Genomic DNA, 15,582 nt, shown 5'->3' with positions numbered 1-15,582 from the left:
AATGTCAGTTGCATCGCCCACAAGCATATATGTTTGCGTCCTTGTCGACATAGTGTTCCATAGTGCTTGTCAGTGTACCTTTAATGGAATACTCCTTTTCTTGTGAGTATTACACTTCTATATGAGTCAACATTAAGATGAACAAATGCATCTAAACTCATCATACAGTATATCTATAATATATAACTGATCTAACTGAATTAGTATTTTCTGTCGTTCTGGCATTGTTGTCTAAACCATGGTTTATAAATAAATGCAGCAAAATGATGTCTCAAATAAATTTAAAATCACACACACACTCTGAATGGTCATGGTATCTGTCTCACATCTGTCCGATCCATCACTCTCCTCGTCTCTATCAGAATGATGGAGCAATCTCCAGATGAAATGAATCCTTAAACAGCCTGACTGAGGAAACCATCAGCTCTCCAGGGAGGGAAAGAAGTGAAGAAAGGAAAAAGGAGAAAGATGAAAATGTGTAATAGGGAAGGAACAGGAAAGAAATAATGAGGTAAATGTGGACTTTGGGGATGCAAGGATAATGAATGGACAAAGAAAAAAGTTTACCTTGGTTATCTATCATAGTTAACAAAGAGCCACCTTTGTGATTGCCAGAGACAACTGCCAGATTGATTTTGTTATAGCACCTGACAGCCACCTGAGCCCAAAATATTGTTCCAGTTCTTCCCAGGTCTTCACAGGTCCACTTGCTTCTGGGGAACCAAAATCCAACCCAGGATACAATTCACACTGGGTTCCAGTAATACTCAGTCTAGTAGAGTCCGATAGGGTCTTATTTTGCTGCAACGGGTCAACATATATACATATGTCTAATATGTAAGTGAAGGTAAATGGATCCAAGCACGGGGGTTAAATTGGGCCTGTGCCCTCTGGAGCTGAGCTCCACCTCCAGATATCCAAATCTCACTCTGTCAGAGCTCAGCTCTCCTTCAGTATCACAGCATTGCCAACGCTCACACTTTTGGCATGAAACATCCACTTTCAGACACTGTCTCATGCTGATTAAATAAACGTAGAATGTAGGCTCCTGTCCTTTGGCTTAATTAAATATCTGTGTCCATCACACAGCAGCAGGATTCATTAACGGATGTATTATATGGTAATAATGAAAACACAAGTTGTACTAAGCCTATAAGTTACTGTAGACACTGTAGTGCAAAGATATCTTTAGGCATGCACAGGAATCTCAGTGTTTCGTGAACCAAAAATTTAATGCAAAAAAACCCCAAAACAAAACAAACAAACAAACAAAAATAGTGCATTTGGCTATAGGACTATATATTTGGGGTGTTGTAATATTGTCTTTTGGGACTTTACCGTGAAGTGGACTTTTATTTCCCCTCAATTTCATTTAAAGGGTTGCATTACCCAAATTACCAAAAAAGAACTAAAATTGAAAATGTTCTTGCTTCTCCTAATGGTATCTGACCGTTTCAATTTCAGATTCAATTAGAGATATTTGTCTCTTAATTTCACCGAGTACAATAGAGGTGAATGAAATTTAGTTTGCAGTGCAGCATTCAAAAAATTACATTTAGAAAATTAAACAGCAACATCTCTCTCCAGAAACAGTGTCATTGTTACTTTGTCAACAGTGTGGTCTGTGGAAACCACGCCATCCATCGCCAACCTCTAAACCTCACTGGACGAGGGCTCCGCCTTCTCACAAATTGCAATTTAACCCTGGTCTGAGTGTATCAGCTCTGATTATTTGGTACATCATAATCACAGCAGGAGAAAATATTATAGGAATTCAATAGCCTAAGTAAAATATTTATGCTGTCAAATTACATTTACTTGATTACTTGATTCACAGCTATTAAATTGGCTACAGGATATTTTACTGTTGGTGCAGGGGATGAAAACAGGACTTTCAAAAATCCCTTCATACACAATTCTGACATCACCATACCTGACCAATGATATTTCTGCCTGCATTCCACAAGCCAATCAGTCTCTAGATGTTGTTCTTCAAATATTGCTGCAATTATGACATCCTATATTTCAAACCTACTATTGCGCAATCAGCCTCCTACTCATCACCACCATGACCTCCATGATGTCCAGGGACACTCGCCCAAAGGTTTCCATCAACCACCACCACAAGCATCATCCTGCCCTGTCTCCTATCTTAAGGTGCTTCACATCGATGGAGTCTAATTGCCATATATCTTTCGGTTGCTAACGTCAATACATTTCCTTATACACTTCCAATTGATCTCTCCATATTGAATATACATTTTAATTATATTGTTGCTTTTACCACTGTGGCTGCTTGATAGTGTGTCGGTGTTCTGGTCTGTTCAGGTCAACTGCATTTTGGATTGGGTCTAATTATCCTCAAGTCTATTCAGATCTCTGTTTTTTGAAAAGAAACATTGTTAACCAGTGAAGACCTCTAGACTGTATGAATATTATTAGGGTGGGGATTGTTCAGGTTTAAAAAAAAAAAAAAAAAAGGTGATAAATAATATAAATCCCTAAAGGCAAGGCAATTTTATTTATACAGCACATTTCAGCAACAAGGCAATTCAAAGTGCTTTACATAAAACAATAAAAGCATCAAGAAAAGTGCAAAAGAAACACACCACAAAAGCACACCCAAATACAACCACAAACAGCCTTTACGAAGCCAAGAGAATAGAAAACAAAAATTAAAGGGGCAAGCAGGGATGAACGGGCCCAGACATCTCACTTATGTCGGAGGGAGCAGCAGCCATGGTATCCCCACTGGAGGTTGGTTGACATGGCTCTGAATTGTCAGGATTATCGGACACAGCGTGATGGGTAAAATATTATTTCCTATGTGCAGTATGTGGTGTTGTGTCATTTTGGCTTCACTTCCTATTGCCCATAGGCAATACTACATACATGAAGTTTTAATGCAGTGAAACATTTACCAGAGGGCAACTGACATAGATATACATTTTCATAAATATTGGACATTGCATGTAGGAAATAACTATCATTTCCTGTATCCACTATGTGGCGCTAGAGAACAACCACTAATTATACATCATGTTGCTGTATATCATGTGTAGACCACATCATGTAAATTTAATGTAAATCAGATGGTGTTTATCACATATGGCTGACTTCCTGTTGCCAGTAGGTGGTGCTACACAAGTGGGTCATTAATGCAGCCACACATTTAATGGAGGTCGTCTGACATGCATATACATTATCATGAATATCAGACTGTTGTCAGTAGGTGGCGCTATGACTATGACTCAATATTGACATGTAGATGTGTTCAGGCTTGGACTTTTAGCAAGCATTAGAAATTTGGGGCAGATTGGACAATGTAAAGGGGAGTTACAACAATTTCCTGTTTCATGTTTTGAGCAAAATTGAATGGCACGCCACAACAAGGGCATTCCATGAAAACTCAAAAGCTTTGCAATTTAGCATCGTAAAGGTCTTTATATGTCCCCTACTAAATTTGAAGTTGCTCAGCTCAGGTCTCTAGTAGGAGTTTGTTAAAGTATTAAAGTCCAGATAAAGTGTTAAATTCCAGATATGTGGTGCATAAAAACTGAACACTGCTTCTCCATGTTTAGTTTTGACTCAGGAGACAGAAAGTGGACCTGTCCCAGATGATCTGAGAGGTCTAATTCATTCATAACATAGCGGAAGATCAGAAAGGTATTTTGGCCCTGAACCATTCAGTGTTTAATAAACCAACAGTAGTATTTTGAAATCAATTCTTTAGCAGACAGGAAGCCAGTGTAAAGACCTCTGAACTGGAGTGATAGGATCCATTCTCCTGGTCTTAGTGAGGGCTCGAGCAGCAGCATTCTGAATCAGCTGCAGCTGTCTGACCGGTTTTTTTAGGGAGGCCTGTAAAAACACCATTATAGTAGTTGAGTCTACTGAAGATAAATGCATGGACAAGTTTTTCCAAATCCTGCTGAGCTATAAGTCCTCTAATTCTTGATATATTCTTATGGTGATAGTAATTTTGTAATTGTCTTAATGTGGCTGTTGAAATTCAGGTTTGGGTCCATGTACCAAACCAAGATTTCTGGCTTTGTTTGTGGTTTTTAACATTATCGATTGAAGCTGAGTGCTGACTTTTAATCGTTCTTCCTCGGCTCCAAAAACAATTACTTCAGTTTTGTCTTTGTTTAAGTGAAGAAAATTCTGGCACATCCAGTTGTTGATTTGTTAAATCCACTTACTCAGTGCTTGTATTGGACCATAGTCCCCTGGTGACATGGTTATGTAATTTTGTGTGTCGTCTGCATAATTATGGTAACATATTTTTTTTGTTTTCCATAATCTGAGCCAGTGGAAGCATGTAGATGTTAAATAGAAGAGGCCCCAGAATGGAGCCATGTCATTTTTGTCCACTTTGATGTGTAATTACCTATAGACACAAAGTAGTCCCTGTCTTTAAGAAGAATTCAAACCAGTTTAGTACTGTGTCAGAAAGTCCCAACCAGTTCTCCAGTCGGTGTAGTAATATGTTCAAATGCAGCACTGAGATCCAGTAATACTAATGCTGAAATTCTGCCACTGTCTGTGTTTAAGTGGATGTCATTTAAGACCTTAACAAGAGCAGTCTCAGTGCTGTGGCGTGGTTGAAATCCTGACTGGAAGACAAAACAGTTGTTTAATACCAAGAAGTTGTTCAGCTGTTGAAAAACAGCTTTTTCAACGATTTTATTTAAAACAGGAGGTTTGACATGGGCCTATAATTGTTCATTAGTGACGTGTCTATATTGTTCTTTTTTAAGTGGCTTGATGATGGCAGGGGCCATCCCATTCCCACAGGCCTGTTTCAGGCCTTGAAGAAACCTGAGAGAAGAGACATGTTGAGAATTTGAAGAAGATCTGAGGCCATGCAATTTCAAACATTTTTGAAAAAGTTGACAGAATATCAAGGCAGCAAGAGGAGGATGTCAGATGTCGTATAATGTCCTCCAGGTTTTTATGGTTGATTGGATAAAATTGTGTGATGGTATTTGAAATAAAATTGTGTGATGGTATATGAATTGAATTTAAGTGGACACAAGGGCAACACATATCCTGTAGCTGATATGAAGGCACTGACTGCCTGTCTAATCTTCTGAATTTTGTCAGTGAAGGAGGCAAATTCATTGCGGGCCCTGATAGATAGAAGTTCAGAGGCTACTGACACAGGAGGGATTGTTAGCCTGTTGACAGTAGCCAACAAGGTTTGTGCATTATTATTGTTTTTGGTGATAATGTCAGAGAAGAAGGCCCGCCTTGCATTTCTAAGTTCCTAATTAGAAATGCAAAGTCTCTCTTTATAGATGTCATAGTGAACCTGGAGATTTGTTTTTCGCCACCTGCGTTCAGCTTTTCAACACTCTCTTTTTTCCATTCTGACCAACATGGCATTTCTCCATGGAGATCTTTTCTTACCAGAGACCACCTTCACTTTAGTGGGTGCAATAACATTTGTAATTTTAGAATTGAAATTATCCACAAGCTCATTTACTGAGACCCAACAGAGGGTGGATGTAGAAGAGAAACCCTGAATAAATATTTCAGTGGTGTTTTCAGTGATATACCGTTGTGTGATTACCTCTGTTTGAACATTTGTGTGCATGGAGATAGCACTCTCAAAGAAACCACAGGAATGATCAGAGAGAGCAACATCAGTCACCACAACCTTAGAAATGTTCAGACCCTTAGAGATAATTAAGTCCAGAGTGTGCCCCTTGTGTGTTGGCTCTGTCACATGCTGAGTCAGTCCAGTGTTATCAAGAACACAATACAGTTCCTTGGTCCCTTGAGGTTGTCAACTTGGATGTTAAAATCACCAACGACAGCTACACTGTAAGCAGTTAGTAGTTAGTAAGCTGCACTGTTATCTTGGTCTAACCATGTTTCAGTTAAAAACATAAAATCAAAGAAATGTTTTTCCTGACAAAGACCTGATGTTTAATAAAGCTAGATTTAGCAAGTTAAAAGCATTTTCTGCTGAATTTTTTGGGAAAGACACTAAATTTGATAAATTTGCAGAATTGGTTGGGTGCTTCCTATTTCTTAGCAGATTCACCCTTCTTTTTATATTACCTATTGTTGGGAGTCAGTTCGGAGGAAGTTTGGTTATTAGCAATAATTAATAATTATTGAAGATTTTAGAAATTATTAATTATTAAAAATAAATACACATTATTAATATAAATTAATAATAATGGGGCACCACCCTGAGGTTAGGGACCAATAACCAAGCAGTGAATATCGTCATCGTTCATCCAAGAATGTCAACATCTGAGAAATATTAAAATTGCAGGATAAACAGTAAAGGTTTGAATTCAGCACTGACCCCGTCAGCACGCTGTTATTACAGTATGTCTGCAGGAAACTTCACTTTAAATGCACAACAAAATTTACTAACTTTTTTATTAACCTCAATTATAAATCAATAACGCTTCAATTAATAAACATCTAGCATACAACTACACTAAAGCAAGCAATCAAACATCAGCAGTTATAAACAGCAAGACAAACATACAGCACAGGTAGGGATGTGTGTGTATCTGTGTGTGTGTGTGAGAGAGAGTGTATGTGCAGGGGAGGTGTGAGAGAGGAAGGAGGAGGAACCAGATGGCAGATGTGACCCACCTGGGGTTACATCACACAAGAGTTCCTGTCAGCTGACAGCGAGATTTGATCGGAGGCTGTGATTAAATGGTGTGACATGTGTCTCTGATCACTACAATGGCGTAGGACAAAGTTGAACATCTGTGTTGCCTAGCAACATGTATGTTAGAAGAGGAGAAGGTGAAAACACCAAATTGCAAAAGACCTCAGCGATCATGAGAAGAGAGTGGTGCTTGCTTTTATTTCCACAGACAAGGCGTGTGAACGTCCTAATTTGCCAGCCACGGCCTGACTTCAACAAATAAAATGCAACCAATGGTTTCACACATGATAGCAAGCTAACACAAAGCAATCCAAGCAGTTGGACAAACACAAATCAATTTAGTGTGATAAACACAAACAAAACTAGCAGCAAATAGCAATTAATACTTCCACAGTATTCTCAGCAACAACTGGACTCACGGTCCGTTAACTTCACAACAACAACAATAAAGCTTAAAATAATACACATTATGCAATAACACACCTTAGTAACCTATCTCTGCCCAGACTTAATCTTACTTACTAGTAGAGTGTGTTTCAGTCCATCTTTCGGGTCTGGCTCAGTTCCTCAGGCTGGGATGCTGACGGGTTGTCGTCCTCTCATTCTGTCAGCGGGTTTCACGGCAGATTTGATCCTTGGTGGAGTTGTGGAGGAAACATCAAATTTGGCTCGTTAAAGAAAAGCAGGGTTATGCTCCTTCACTTCTGCAGGAAAGGGGGGCTGCACAGCTGTCTCCTTAGGATCCAGTAACATTTTCAGTTGAACACAGAGTAAATCTCTACTTGTCCAGCGAGGTTGAGATTATGTGGCCAAGTTAGAGTTTATCGTACGTACGGTGGTACTTCCTCATAGCCCTGGAAACAGTTGAAAGCATGGTTTGGGGACCATCTCAGGTGTGTATACTCTAGGTGACATCACGGCTGGGGAGGGGGAATCCCTGTGTGTTCCAGCTGGTCTTGTCCAATGGGAGCCAAGAGTTTGACTCTGCCGGATTTCACACCTGGGTGTGAGTTGAGCAAAGCATGATGGGATTTGAAGTCCATTTTGGGCTCCTTTTGTTCGACTTGGCGCTGTCTCTTTGTTATCAGGCTCCAGTCAGGCTTTATGACTGCGTGCAGGCCTGCATTTGTCTCGTACACGCCGTATGAGGCCCAACACTATCAAGATAGAAACTGGGCCCTGGCTTTTCTTGGGAAGATTCATGAGTGCCATTAGCCTTGTAGCCTGGACCCAGCAGATATCAGTTAGAGACTCCGATGCTGTTGTGGTTGGGGGTGGGGCATTGTAGATGTGATGATTGTGTCAAAACTGGCTAAGGACTTAAAGCCAATGGTGGAGGTGGAGGCTGATGGGAATTTAGGGGAGAGAAAATGGGAGCGGGGAGTGGGGGGCAGTGGCCAGGCAAAGTCCATCTGCTTTTCAGAAGATGTCTGCAATCCCAGAAAAAGTTGAAATTGTCAATGTTCAATGCCAACTATCTGCTGAATCTCTCAATTCCTCTTCTGATTGGCAGTAGAGGGCCACTGATAAACACCTTGGCATTCAAAGAGCTGAATGTGTTCAACAGATCAATAAACTCTCGTTTCAGCGTTGGAGATTATTGTTTTACAACATCATTGGTCAATATGTGGACTATGATGTTTTTAACAGTTGGTTGTGCAGCCACGATATGCAGGATTCTACCATATTCTTGGGAAAACAGAGTATTTCTGTGTTTTTACTGCACATGCTTCTTGTAGCAAAGTCACCCACAATCAGAGTCTGAGGCCTAGACATTAGCTTTTCCAGCCTTTTACTTCCTGAGTTACTTTTAGTCCTTACCCTGCTGTGTGAAGATGGGAGGTTATCCAGGTGGAGCAAATCTGAATTCCAGTTGCACACTTTGTTTGGGAGGTTTGTTGTTAACTCTCCCTTTCACAGGTGTCTACAGCCGTGTCCTACTAAGTACAGGGGTTGAAGAGGCGCTCTGCGGATGATAATGCAGGCCAGGCAGTCACATCACAAATCTCAGGGCACTGGCCTCTACCTGTTACTCGTCCTCCCATTTCCTAGGAAAGCTGTTTACTCTTAGGCTTTGCTCCAAGAGAATTCCAGGGAAGACTACCACTTGTAGATTTATTACCTGGTACAGCCCTCCTTTTTCTTGGTAGTCTTGTTGGTGCTAGTTAACAGTCTGTTAGCATGATCTTGTCCACTGTTTTGAGTCCATGGTAAAATGGTGTCATTCTCACATAGTCCATTCACCTCCACATCCACTTCTAATGGATGAATTTTGGTTTCCAGCACTGAAATCTTCTGTAGAAGTTTGTGGTAGCTGTCTGTGGAGAAGGGGGGCGTCTTGCTGCTAATTAGATTTAGCTAAGTATCACATTTCCAATCACTGCAGTACAGGCTTTGTGCTGTTGGTAGGCAACGCTCATGTAGTACTGAGGAGGTCATAAAATTACAGTCCCAGTGATTTTTTTAAAATATCTTTCTCAGTATCCAGGAGCCGCTGCTCATAGTTCCTCACAGAAGAAAAATAAGAGTAATAGCAAAAAAATGCAAGCAGAGGCGTGAGCAAGTAGCTGAGTGTCTGCACTGTAAGAAAACAGGAAGTAGCAGGTAAAATATCAAACTACCCCCCCTTCAACAAAAGGACAAATTGCAATACCCTCCCCCATATATCCTCACAGAATATTTTTATTGTACAGTCTCTTAATGTCTTATCTCAATGTAGTTTGCAGATGAGTTAGCGTTGCACATACCAAATTCTGAAAGTGTACCTTTAAATCCAAAGCTACTGTAGCTCCTTAACCCACTTTGTGAGACAAGCCCAGTCATCAACCAAATCCTGATACACTTCACAGATATTGTTCCCTTATCCCCCATTTATATAAAACACATGCAAGGTTTTCTCAGTCTACCACAAGCTTGGAGCTAGAGTGATTTTTCAGAGATGCAGTTGTATTTTCAGTTGAGATAGTGGATATTATCTGTAGAAAAACTTGACAGGATATAGATTTATCAGCTAAGAGCCATTTTTGCTGAATTATTTGATTTTACTTTTCTCCTTTTTAATTGTCTGCGTTTGTCTGATGTCTGTAACTTCTGTACTTAATGTGTGAGCATTGAATTAAAAGATAAGCTGTTCCTAAATTGCAGAGGACTTCCTGTATTGCTGCCAGATGGTGTGTTATGTCACCTGGAATCCTCTATAGAACAAATACACAACAACAGACGGAGGAATAAACAAAAAGGAGTTAAGTGGTTCACACGGCTCGATATATAGCCATAAACACTGGTATTTACAGCTTTAGATTTTTTATGTTTTCTCCTCTTTAAAGACCACGAGGCCCTTTCGCACAGATGTGATTGGATAATACAAGTAAAGAAACACACACACTTTTACACATTGAAATTTATATCCCATGCAATATTGTGACTGATGGTTTTCTATGACTTTCAGAATGCATTCAGTTCACTTTGGGGTCACTAATATGCTGGAGTTTTCTATTTCCCACAGCTGCAAATTTATTCTATAATTCTATATCATTCTGAAAACAAGGTCAAGGCCCTCCTTCTACTTGAATTTCACTTGACTGGACTCACATATTGTATGGCCTAACAGAATCTCACCACAACTTCAGTCTCGCTTCAGTAGCTTTGATTTTCACTTTAATGCAACTTTCTCCCCCTGATATTACAAAAGATGGATGGTTGTTTGTTTGGAAGATATCTGTTCCAAAGTTGACATTAGATTACCTATACACTTCAACACATCTCCTTAAATCTGTTGTTTTATCTGTAAAGCTGATAAATAACACATTTCTACCAATGACTTCAAGATCCACTTCTAATGTTGATAAGGACAATGTGATTTTAATATTTTGTTGCATTCATTTTTATTATCTTTTATACATTTAATTGTTCTGTTTCTATCTACACCATCTGTACTGCTGCAATGAGCCCACTCATTAATGAAACAGGGATTATTACATCTGATAAAATCAGTGCACTTTGTCTACACAGTCTGTAATGTTTTTCTTCTTTGCTTGCTTTCTGAATGTGTGAATTTAAATGTATGTGATTTAGATTTTTTTTTTGATGTTACCTTCAAGCTTCCAACCTCTACTGATAAAAAAGCTGATAAATTCTGATTCCAAGAAACACAGCAGATCTTATTCCTGTTTTTTAAAGGAACATTTAATTTTCAGGTAAAGGCTGCATGGCTCTTTAAGTATTCCCTTTCCCTTAGAGGTGGGATGGCAAAGACTCAGAGCTCAATTCAAGCCCTAAATAAAATCCCTCATATCTGGGATCAAGTGTGACTGCCAGGTGAACCAGAACACTAACCCACAGCCTCACAGCTTTCAGCTTCTTCACCAAGAAGCTGTGCTGAATTTCTTTATGTATAATCTGGACTAACGTGCTAAATTGTTCTGAGGAAAGTATAAGAAGTTACTTGGCAATTTTGTTGAAAAATCATAACTTTTATAAAATGTATGCTCTCCTTGCTGTAATCTAGAGACAGCTTGATTTAGGGTTAATACTGTTCAAAAAAACATGGAAAGCTTGTAGCTCTGCCTCTGACCCAGACCAAAACAAACAGACATCATCAATGTACCATCCCCACCAGATAATGTGCTTAAGAAAACAATTTCTTTCATGGTTCAACACAAAGTCTTCTTCCATTTACCCATGTATAGACCTACATAAGAAGGACTACAGCAAGCCCCCATAGCACACCCTTTTGTCTGTTTAAATACATTGTCCTGAAAAATGAAAATGTTATTAGTCAAAGTCCATTCTGTCAGTGACAATAAGAAATCATTGGGTGCCATTTCAGATTCTGGCTGAGCACTTAATGACTATAATGACTGTACAATGACTACAATGTCTGTAGTGACACACATAAAACAGAGGAAAATAGACTTAAGGTCACGTTTATGTGTACATAGTGTCATATAATTTGGGCAACCAAAAATTGGTTTCAAAACGTTTCATTGTCTGTACAGCTCTGAGAGTAATCAGCCCCAGTTGTTGAATTGTGTTGGTTCAAAATAAATATGCAAATCAGAATAAAATTTTCCATGTCTGGATGTATTCCTTAAATTGATACCATCAGACCAGACACTTTCTGCAAAGCTATATTCCTCATCATTCAACCTGTATTTTCGTCAGAGAATGATAAAATCTTATGTAAAATAAGTTTGAATAAAATGACAAAAAATATTGGTTTTGGCTAGACTAGACTGACTGAAATGTTCAATATAATCTGATGGCTAAGAAAGACTGAAATGACAACAGTTTTCATTGACCACAGCTACACTAAAATAGTTATATATTCTTTGACTATGATAAGACTAAAATGCACAGACTTTTAGTCAACTAAAACTCGATTAATAAAAACAGGATGATGATGTCTAAATATGATAAAAACTAACAAGAACATTTGACACAGAACTAAGACTAATTAAAAAAACAGCTGACAAAATTAACACTCCAGAAATGTGTGTGTCACAACATGGCCTCACTTTGTCCTCCACTTGAAGCAATTAAAGGAATAGAAAATGGAAGTAAACAGACAGTTAACAGCACTGAATTCATAATGGACATCCAGTGTATTTTTATTCTATTCTTCTAAACACGAACAAAAATGTTCCACCTCAGTGTCACAAATGGAAAGCAAGAGTGGGTGGTTTAGCATTTTACATTGTTTCTGGTCTTTTATCTGCCCCTATTACTGCACTTGTTTCTCAGACAGGAATCATGCTGAGGATACGGTGAGTGTGACAGCATACAAAGAGCAGGTCTAAATAGCCATGAAGTACTAGCCCTCACTGAAACGTGCACATGGCAGTTTGATATCCAAGAGCATTTTCATGAATTGTCACCATTTCCATGTGTTAATGAGTTTTCTCTCATGCTTTAAATAATGTGTCCACACTGACATGAAATGGGTGATAAATACCATGAACTAACCACAGTTATTGTTACACTTTAACAACCTATTCATTAGTTTCAGCACTGACATTTGATCAAAAACACATCCACACATATGCTATTTTCATTAGATCCTCTATTATTTGTAGTTATTACATTTCCTGTTCAGTGGGGCAACTTTGATGTTTATCACTATATACATCATGTGCAAAGACAATTTGTAGACTCACCCAGCTAAATAAGCGAGAAAATCAGCTCCTCCTGTAAATGAGCTTGCCATCCGTTGAAGGGGGTCATAGGTGAGTACACCCTATAATAAATTCAGGCAGAGGGAACAAAACAGACAAATATCATTATCATACAAACATGGTTGAGCAGATAACAATATTCTCCACCAAACAATTGTGCATCTTCAATTTATTTTCTCAAGTGGAATGAGGACAATAGTAATACTCCAACAAACTGCACAAGAGAACTGTATCCCTTGAAGAACCTTCATAATTGTTGGAGATGAAGGCCAAAAACAAGACATTTAATATCCAGCCCTGTATGTGACTGTGGTCAAAACTCAGGCCTGAAAAAACTAGTAAACATTTCTCTCTTGCTCATGACTCACAGCTTTCTTGCCATGTATTTGATAAGAAGCTCAATACTCTCATCTGTCCTTTAAATATGAAGCTGGAGGCAGCAGCTGGTTACCTTTGCTTAACACAAAGACTGGAAACAGGGGAAACAGCTTGCCTGGCTCTATCTAAAGGTAAAAGTGTAAAAATGGCAATTGTTGGTTTTATGGGGCATTATGTATAGAACCATTATTTGGCTGAACAAATAACTTCTGAGCACTTCACGGCCTCTGGTTCCCTGTTTAACCAGTCATGGCCTTTAAAAACTTTGCCTACTTCAGTCATGATTGTTGATTGTATTTTTCATGGCCAGCCCTTTTATTTGTTCCTTTCTCTGTTGATGAAGCTCACAGAGCTCTTGTTTTACTGTCACTGTCCTTATCAAGCATGTTAGACCTCACTGTCCCTCAAAATGTCATCTCAAAATGTGGGAAATTGCCCATGGTCTCCCTCTGTTAAAAAGGGGGGACCCTACATCACTACAGGCCTATTTCCAACTTAACTGTCTTATTAAAGGTCCTTGAAGGATTGGTAATGATCAACTGAAGGAGTTCCTGAGAGCTAATAATATCCTTTCATTGTACCAGTTTGGCTTCAGGATACAACACAGTACCATCACGGCATCCTTAAAGGTTGTTAGTGATATAATTGAGTCACTGGATCACAAAAAAACCTGTACTGCTCTTTTTATCGATCTTTCAAAGGCCTTTGATATAATTGACAACCTTAACCTGAAGTAACAGCTGCTCAGTATTGGGTTGTCTGAGCAGACTGTGGGCTGGTTTGAAAATTACCTCTCTGAAAGGATACAATGTGTTAAATTTTATAGTATTTGACAGTATAAGTATTTTAACTGATGATCGTTTAACTTTTAAACTGTACAACAAAAACTTAGTGAAGAAACTGAAGCTCAAGCTAGGTTTTCATTTTAGAAACGAATCCTGCTTTTTCTATGTTGCCAGGAAAAAGACTTGGTCGAGGCTATGTTCCTTCCCTTGCTTGACTATGGGTATATGTTGTACATGCACACCTCTACCCAACACTTGCATTGGCTGGAAACTGTGTACCATAGCTCTCTGTCACAGGCTGCAAAGTTCTCACTGACCATTGCACCCTATATGCAAGTGTCCAGTGACCTTCACTGGCCTTGTGCAGACTCACTCACTGGTACATATTTATCCATCCTTGGTCTGCTCGCCTCTTACCTTTGTGGGTATATCTCACTCAAAACTAGTTATTATTGTTTGCGCTTAAATGACACCCTCTTACTGCCCATCCCTAAGGTTTGTACTGAATTTGGCAAACAGGCCTTTATGATCTCTGCCCCTGCAGCCTGGAACCATTTGCAGACTGATTTGCAGCTACATGAGCTGATCTTGATTAGGGCATACAAAAATGTAGTGAAGGGTTTGGAGGCAAAATCAACCGGAATTTGTAATTGCTTCCTTAGCTAGATCCGTTTCCTCCTGTCTGGCATATGATTCTGTGAATTGCTACTGTATGTTTTGTTTTATGTGTTTTTAATATTTGCTTGTATGTTGTTTGAAATACTGTATTGTTGCTATCTTGGCCAAGGCTCCCTCGAAAAAGAGATCTTGTAATCTCAATGGGACTCACCTGGTTAAATAAAGGTTTAATAAAAAAACAAAAAAAAACAAACAGTAAAACCACACATTGTTATTTATACACTTGGTTGGCAACTTTGGTTGCCAGACTGGTTGTTTCAACCATTCTTTATGCTGAGCTAAGTAACTGTCGGGTGGTTGTAGCTTTATTTTGATCCTACAAACAAGAGAGTGATGTCAATCTTCTCATCTAACTCGGTAAGAAATTGAATAACTGCGTTTCCAAAAATACTGAACTATTCCGTTTAATTGATGATTTATTTGTGAAAACAGTCAACAGAGTTATGTCTATTGTGTATTAAAATAGTCTACTGATGCATACATTGCCTTAATAAAAATTATAAGAGCATATGTTATGAAAACTAACCTATTAAGACCTAATGTAAAATGTGTATTTACAGTATTACAGTTTAGTCATAAATACGTACATGTAGTTTGAAATGTGGATCAGCCTTTATAGAATATGACAAATTTGCTTTGGTTAAATTATATTTTTGAGAATTTAAAGAATTTTCGAGTATGTCTTAAAACAGTTAGGAGGCTAAATGAACAATGAAATAGGTTTTTCTTGCCATAATTATTCAGCCTGTTCACACTGACCATTAGAAGATCCGGTCATAATGGACTTACAATGTACTGTTACAATGTAACGTTAAATCCTTCCGTGCAAAAATTTATTTAAAAGTTTATCTGAATAATATAATAATAATTTATCTGCTTATATGAAGCTTCAGCGTCCAAATGAGTCAAGTCAAGTAGATATCTT

The 15,582-nt window shown here is 38.6% G+C and overlaps 1 long non-coding RNA gene across 1 annotated transcript in view; it reads right to left on the bottom strand.

The window, feature by feature from the left end:
• Positions 1-12,830: 12,830 nt before the first annotated feature.
• The window catches only part of LOC121905595, an 80,809-nt gene continuing 78,057 nt past the window's right edge, over positions 12,831-15,582 (bottom strand). The window contains exon 3 of the long non-coding RNA XR_006098443.1: positions 12,831-12,878. This is a non-coding gene — a long non-coding RNA (uncharacterized LOC121905595). The remainder of the gene's footprint in view (positions 12,879-15,582) is intronic.

This window comes from Thunnus maccoyii, chromosome 1 (genome assembly GCF_910596095.1).
Source record: "Thunnus maccoyii chromosome 1, fThuMac1.1, whole genome shotgun sequence".
In the NCBI taxonomy this organism is placed as follows: Eukaryota; Metazoa; Chordata; class Actinopteri; order Scombriformes; family Scombridae; genus Thunnus; species Thunnus maccoyii.
The sequence above is the reverse complement of the archived record's forward strand: the minus strand, read 5'-3'. Positions and strand labels throughout refer to the sequence as shown.